The sequence below is a fragment of the Erpetoichthys calabaricus genome, chromosome 9 (assembly GCF_900747795.2).
Source record: "Erpetoichthys calabaricus chromosome 9, fErpCal1.3, whole genome shotgun sequence".
In the NCBI taxonomy this organism is placed as follows: Eukaryota; Metazoa; Chordata; class Cladistia; order Polypteriformes; family Polypteridae; genus Erpetoichthys; species Erpetoichthys calabaricus.
In genome coordinates, this window is record NC_041402.2 from 109,680,292 (window position 1) to 109,687,871 (window position 7,580).

Sequence of the window (7,580 nt, forward strand, 5' to 3'; positions counted from 1 at the left end):
TAGGGTAACATAGCATTCACCTTAAAGAAATAACATTGGTTCAGGAAAAATACTGAGATGGTCAAGTAAATAATGCACCAGAAGAAAGGTTGATGTAATATACAAAATGTACTGAAGAATAACTAAGAAATCAGCAGATGTCCTACAAATGAGAATAGACAATTGTTATATGCACATAAATTTGAAGGGTGGCAGTGCAGCTCAAAGGTATAAGAACCACCAGAACATAGCAGACTTTTATGTTATATAAATCATTTGGGTGTAAACCAATGAATACCAGAGTAAAACATATGCACTGATTGACACTGTATGTAAATTCAGTAGTTTATAAAATGAATCTATTCTACGTTTTCTCTGATCATTCTGACAATGCTGTAACAGACTGCTTTTGAAGAATGCTCTCTCCAAGGCATTTTGCCGAGGAGTAATTAAAAGATACAATGAACAGCTTTTCTCCTGCCTGATTACTGATTTGTCCTGTTAGAGGACATTTCTTTCTTTAATAAGATGTAGAGAAAAGCCAAGCAAAATAACACCTTTTATTGGCTAACTAAAAAGATTTCAATATGCAAGCTTTCAAGGCAACTCAGGCCCCTTCTTCAGGCAAGATCTTGTCAAGGTGTCATTTTGCTTGGCTTTTCTCTACATTCATAATGGCTAACACGGTACAACACCCTAGTACTACTTTAATAAGATGTTAAATTTCGACCACAAAGATCACTTGAACAGCATTTGTTTTTGGTCTACTAGTCACTCTGTAGTTTGGGGAGAATGTTTTGGATTGGACATCAAAAATCAACAATAGGCCATTGTGTTTACCTTGTTATTGCCATGCGCAGAGGTTATCTTCTCTCAGAATTATAATACAATTAGGTTCAGAACCATAACATATATAGTTTCAACAACAGAACTCCACATATGTAAATAATGCATCTAACACAAGACAGGGAATTGTGCAAAAAAAAAAAAAAAGGACCATTTTTAACATGGTACATAAAGTAACAAATTTGGCTTTGAAACTACTTAATTATTCAAAAACTGAAAATAAATATTTTAACTGGAAGAGTATGTCTTTGTACAAAACTGGCACAAAAACAAAAACAACTAAGTGACAATAATAAAAATATTAAGGAGCAGTAATATGAATCAAAATTTTAAATACTAGGTACTAGGGTTGTTACAAAATTGAAATTCACAAACTGTGGTAAATACTCTGAAAGGTATTGATATTGGACACAATTTCTATATCACAGATGGAGGATGTGGGGTGTGCAATACATGTAAAACTCTAAGATCAAACTTTAAATTATACATAGATATATATCTTTACTTACACATCTATATGTAAAACCTATATAAAAATAACACTGATCTGCACCAAAATACTACAGCACAAAATAAAAACAGTGTACAGTGGAACCTCAGTTCACGAACATCTCGGTACACGTACAAATCGGTTTACGACCAAAAAGTTCAGCAAACTTTTGCCTCGGTTCATGACCGCACACTCGGTATACGAACAAGCCAGTTTCCCTTTCGGTTTGCGCGCGCCGATGATTTCCGCACGTGTTACATTGTTCTCAGTCAGACGTGCATGCTTGCACGTGCGTGCATGCTTGCTTTCGCTGTGAACTCTTTGGGCTCTATTTCATTTCCCTTCCAGTTCGTATGCGCCATTACTGTATTTAAGCACGTGTTCAGCCTCTCCCTGTTCATTGTTCTCAATCAGACGTGCGTGCTTTACCTGTGAACTCTTTGTGCTCTACAGTATTTTGTGTGCTTTTGCAGTTAACCATGGCTTCTAAGCAAGTGAAGAGTGGTGAGAAGAAAGTTTTGCAGAAAATTGAAATCAAAATAAAGAAAGAAATTATTGAAAAGTATAAGCGTGGCGTTCGTGTTACTGATCTTGGCACAGAGTACAAGAAGTCAAAATCTACGATTTTGACTATTCTAAAGCAGAAAGAATCTATTAAAGCAGCTGATGTTGCAAAAGGAGTTCCAGCGTTAACCAGGCAGAGGCCTCAAGTGCTGGAAGAGGTGGAAAAACTGTTGCTAGTGTGGCTGAATGAGAAGCAACTTGCGGGGGATAGCGTAAGCCAGGGGTCCCCAATCCCCGGTCCGCGGCCCACTACCGGGCCGCAGCTGTCTGACAGCCGGGCCGCGAGAGAACTGCCGGCAAAGGAGACTCACTCAGACTTTTCAGAACGCTCGGCGGGCGGGGCTTTGCAGCGGCACAGAGAGAGGAGAGAGACCGAGGTGATAGAGTATTACAACAATGTATTTTTATGGTCCTGACAGTTTCCCCATATGACACGAGTCTATAGAAATCGCGTTACTACAAAGTACATTCAGCAGATACTTTCATTACAACGAAGTGACTTTGAAATGCTTGAATGAATCATCCACAGAGTAGTTAGATCTGTGGTCACAGCTCAGTTGTGCACGTTTGCACAAAGATCCCCAAACAGAAACATTGTAAAAAAAAAAATCTCTTTCTTCGAACTTCCCTCGTAGTTTTTTTTTTTTTTTGCTGTTTTTGTTTTCTGTGGTTTTCTGTGATATCTTTTGCTTATTGCTCGTCAACATTTGAAAAACATCTATTGGAATTTAACTCATTGTCACCCTCCTATAGAAACGGCAGACGCAAGAAAAAGATAGCAGTGTTAATGTTTATGATGTGCAATCTGTTGGAATGGCAAATGCAAAGCATATGTCTTTGTTATATGCAAACATGGAAAAATTTGCATCTAATAAAGTGGTCCTTGCTGTCAAAAAGGTTGGGGACCACTGCCGTAAGCGAGTCGATGTTATGCAAGAAAGCCAGGAAGATTCATGGCGATTTGCTGCAAAACTATCCTTCTACAAGTGGCAAAAGTGATGAATTTAAAGCCAGTAGAGGATGGTTTGAAAAGTTTCACAAGAGAAGTGGCATTCATAGTGTGGTAAGGCATGGAGTGGCTGGTAGTTCCGACGCTGAAGCTGAGAAAGAATTCGTGAAAAATTTCACAAAATTAGTGGAGGACGAAGGCTATATCCTGCAACAAGTCTTCAACTGCGACAAGACCGGATTGTTCCTCCTCACTTCATCCAAGAACTCGACTCATGCAAGGTTAGTTTTCTTGGTGGTTTATGGTTAGTTTTTGTATTACGGATTTTTCAAATGTTCATTTTTCGGTTCGTAGCGTGAATTGTTGCAATGTTACTTTTCTCTTTTTTCAAATGTTCATTTTTTTCCCTGTGCTTAAAACTCATTAAAAAAAAAGTGTTTACCGCGAGTGGTTTGTAGCGTGATTAGTTGCAGTTACTTTTCTTGGTGGTTTATTAAATTACAGATTTTTCAAAAGTTCCTTTTTTTCCCCCCGTGCTTAAAACTCATTTAAAAAAGTGTTTACAGTGATCGGGTTGTAAGGCTATTGGCGTGAACTCCTGCAATGTTACTTTCTTAGTTGCTTTTGGTTGGTTTTTAAATAAAGTTCGGATTTGTTCAAATGTTCCTTTTTTTCCCCTGTGCTTAAAACTCATTTAAAAAAAGTGTTTACAGCGATCGGGTCGTAAGGCTATAGCGCAAACTCTTGCAATGTTACTTTTCTCTGTTGTTCAAGGTTTTCTCAGTGTTATTCAATGTTTTTACATTTAATTTACTATTACGATGTGCTTTCTATGGTGTAATTAACTATATTTGTGCTTAGAAATCTTTAAAAAAAATATATTTACATACAGTTCGTACAGTCTAGAACGGATTAATTGTATTTACATACAATCCTATGGGGGGAATTTCTTCGGTTCACGACCAAATCAGTTTACGACCAGAGTTTTGGAACGAATTATGGTCATGGACCGAGGTTCCACTGTACTATAAAGATTTAGGTGTGCTGAAAACATTTATGAAAGTGAAATGTCTGTGCCACAAACTGTTTGTACAAGATATTGTTTTAAGAAGTTACGTTTATTTTATGGCATTATCATTTTACATGCTTTGAATCTTAATCTGAATAAATGGCACATTTTGTCGTTAATATTAGTTGATGTGGAAATAACCCAAAATCAAGTATCTGCCACACATTTTTTATGCTCAGTCAATATTTTTTTCTCTCTCATCTTATTCCTAGAAAATAACCAGGAATTTATATTTAGAAAATTATAAATATACATTATTAGGGTCCAGAAGAGAAAAAGTAATCATTTAAATATTTTTACAAAAAATATACACTGCTCAAAAAAAATTAAGGCAACACTTAAATCACACATTGGATCTCGAACAAAAAATATTCAAGTGGAAAATCTTTAATGAGTAATATTGTGTAATTCGTTGAGGGAAAAAAAAAATGTAACAGCGGTCAATGGAAACCAAAACGACCAACCCACTGGTGACTGGATTCAACATACCGCCAAAAATCAAAGAAAAAACTTAAAATCACAGGTTGATCCAACTTGCATGAATTTCATCATGGCAATTCATTATATGACTAAATAGTGCACTTAACCCACATGTGCATGTATGCATTCCTGACAACGGCTTGGCATGCTCCAGATGAGATGATGGAGGGATCTCCTCCCAGACCTGGATCAGGGCATTGGAGAGCTCCTGGGCAGTCTGTGGCACTACTTTATAGCATCAGATGCACTGATACATAACATCACAGAGGTTCACAACTGGATTCAGGTATGGGGAACATGCAGGCCAGTCAATGGCATCAATGCCTTAATGATCCAGGAACTGCCAACATACTCTTGCCACACGATGCCGGACATTGTTCTGCACCAGGAGGAACCCAGAGCCCACTGCACCAGCTTAAAGTCTCACAATTGCTTGAAAGATTTCACCCTGGTACCTAATATAGAATTTTAATTTTTTAATCAATGCATGATAACTTTATAAGCATAAACTTAAATGAAGATGTAACGATGGATTATTAAAAGCATGAGGAAAAAGGAATGAAGGTAACTAAAGGGTTAACTATATGTGGCTTAAAGCTTGGGCATATGAGGCATTGACCTCATCTAGAGGAGCCACCAAGATAGTTGCTAAAGTTAAAATGAAGATGATGTGTAATGAACACCCCCTTAAAAAACAAGAACAAAGTAGTCAGAAAGCCCAAACACCCCTATTATGAACCGGTGTTAAGATCAATGGGAAAACCCATAGGACACCGCTATTAACAAAGCGATGTTTAGAATATGCAATTAATGTGTATACAGAGTTACTGGCGGCTGTAGTTAATTGGCTAAGATGATAGTATTCTGTATATTAAGAGTCAGATGATGTGATGTAGTGGGCGGCACGGTGGCGCAGTGGGTAGCGCTGCTGCCTCGCAGTTGGGAGACCTGGGGACCCGGGTTCGCTTCCCGGGTCCTCCCTGCGTGGAGTTTGCATGTTCTCCCCGTGTCTGCGTGGGTTTCCTCCGGGCGCTCCGGTTTGCTCCCACAGTCCAAAGACATGCAGGTTAAGTGGATTGGCGATTCTAAATTGGCCCTAGTGTGTGCTTGGTGTGTGGGTGTGCTTGTGTGTGTCCTGCGGTGGGTTGGCACCCTGCCCGGGATTGGTTCCTGCCTTGTGCCCTGTGTTGGCTGGGATTGGCTCCAGCAGACCCCCGTGACCCTGTGTTCGGATTCAGCGGGTTGGAAAATGGATGGATGGATGGATGATGTGATGTATTAGATAAAATGCTTAATAGAAAAGTATAAAAGTGAGTGAATTGTTTTCTTCATTGCTCACTCCATGGATAATAATAATACATTTTATTTATATTTCACCTTTTACATGCTCAAAGCGCTTCACAGAGTCTTAGAAAAAAAAAAAACAGCAGGGTATATGTAACGTTGGATACAAATGTTTTCCTGAATCTATACTAATAAAAACTGACTGACTGACTCACTCACTAATTGTCCAACTTCCCGTGTAGGTGGAAGGCTGAAATTTGGCAGGCTCATTCCTTACAGCTTACTTACAAAAGTTAGGCAGGTTTCACTTCGAAATTCTACGCGTAACGGTCATAACTGGAACCTCTTTTTGTCCATATACTGTAATAGACTGCAGCTCGATGACCATGGGAGGCGGAGTTGCGTATCGCGTCATCACGCCTCCCACGTAATCACGTGAACTGACTGTGAACGCAGTACGTAGAAAACAAGGAAGAGCCCCAAAGAGCGCTGAAGAAAACATTCATTACATTGAGAAGGCAGCGAAACAATAAGAAGCGAGCGAGTGACGCATACAAGCATATTCATAAGTGCAGCTACTGCGGAAACAAAGCACGGTGTAAACCGTAAGTTTAAATTAAGTTTATAGAAACACTCCTGCTGCCGTTTGCAATACCATATTCACGACATTCTAGTTTAATGAGAAGACACGAGGTATAAACGAGACTTTGGATCACTTTGTAACGGAGTTAAAATTGCTGTAGCGAGAAACTTTTAAGTGCCGGGTCTTAGCTAACATTAAATAAAGCCGTGGACATCGCAACATCACACAAGAGAACGGCTCACGTGAACTGACTGAACGCAGCACAAGTGATCACTTCGATGAATCAAACCTGTTCAAAAAACACATTACACAACTGATAATGTAGGAAAAGAATATGAAGCGACTGACGCATACAGACATTTGCATGAGTGCAGGTACTTCGGATACAAAGCACCGTGTACACCTAAACTTTAAATTAAGTTCATAGACATACAAAAGGTTGCCATTGATTTGAGGCAAGATTGCTTTTCTCCTGTACAACTATATGTTGCATTCGCAAGAGTGTGCTTGCACGGCTTGGTCATATTACAACCGGAGTGCTGAACTGACAATGTGGTATACAAACAGAACTATAACAATCGCAATAAACGAACAAAAAAACAGCGGACAACCCGTGGATTAAATAAAAAGGCTGCTTCCATTGGCGAAGCAACGAAAAATGAAGACCTTATATGGCGTTCGTTTATAAAACAGCGGAGAGGCTGTGTGAAGGCAGCTTCACAAAAAAACAGATCCTTAACAACTTGTTATTGGTATATTTTCCCTCAATTTAAAAAGGTTTGCTTTTCTTCTTAATAAAAATTTAAAAGCAGTACTTCGCGGAGATTTATATATATATATATATATATATATATATATATATATATATATATATATATATATATATATATATATAGAGAGAGAGAGAGAGAGAGAGAGAGAGAGAGAGAGAGAGAGAGAGAGAGAGAGAGAGAGAGAGAGAGATAGATAGATAGATATAGATATATACGTGTATATATACATATATATCTATATATATATATATATATATATATATATATCTATATCTATCTATATCTATATATCTATCTATATAGATATAGACATATATATATATATATATATAGATATATCTATATCTATATAGATAGATATATGTATGTCTATATATATATATGTGTATATATGTGTATATATATGTAGAGATGTATATATATATATATATATATATATATATATATATATATGTATATATATGTAGAGATGTGTATATATATATATATATATATATATATATATATATATATATATATATATATATGTAGATATGTAGTATGAGGGGCCGTTCAGGAAAAAA

The 7,580-nt window shown here is 37.5% G+C and overlaps 1 protein-coding gene across 1 annotated transcript in view; it reads right to left on the reverse strand.

Moving 5' to 3' along the window:
- The window catches only part of tdrd12 (tudor domain containing 12), a 725,767-nt gene that overhangs the window by 547,016 nt on the left and 171,171 nt on the right, over window positions 1–7,580 (reverse strand). The gene's annotated exons all lie outside the window — the stretch shown is intronic.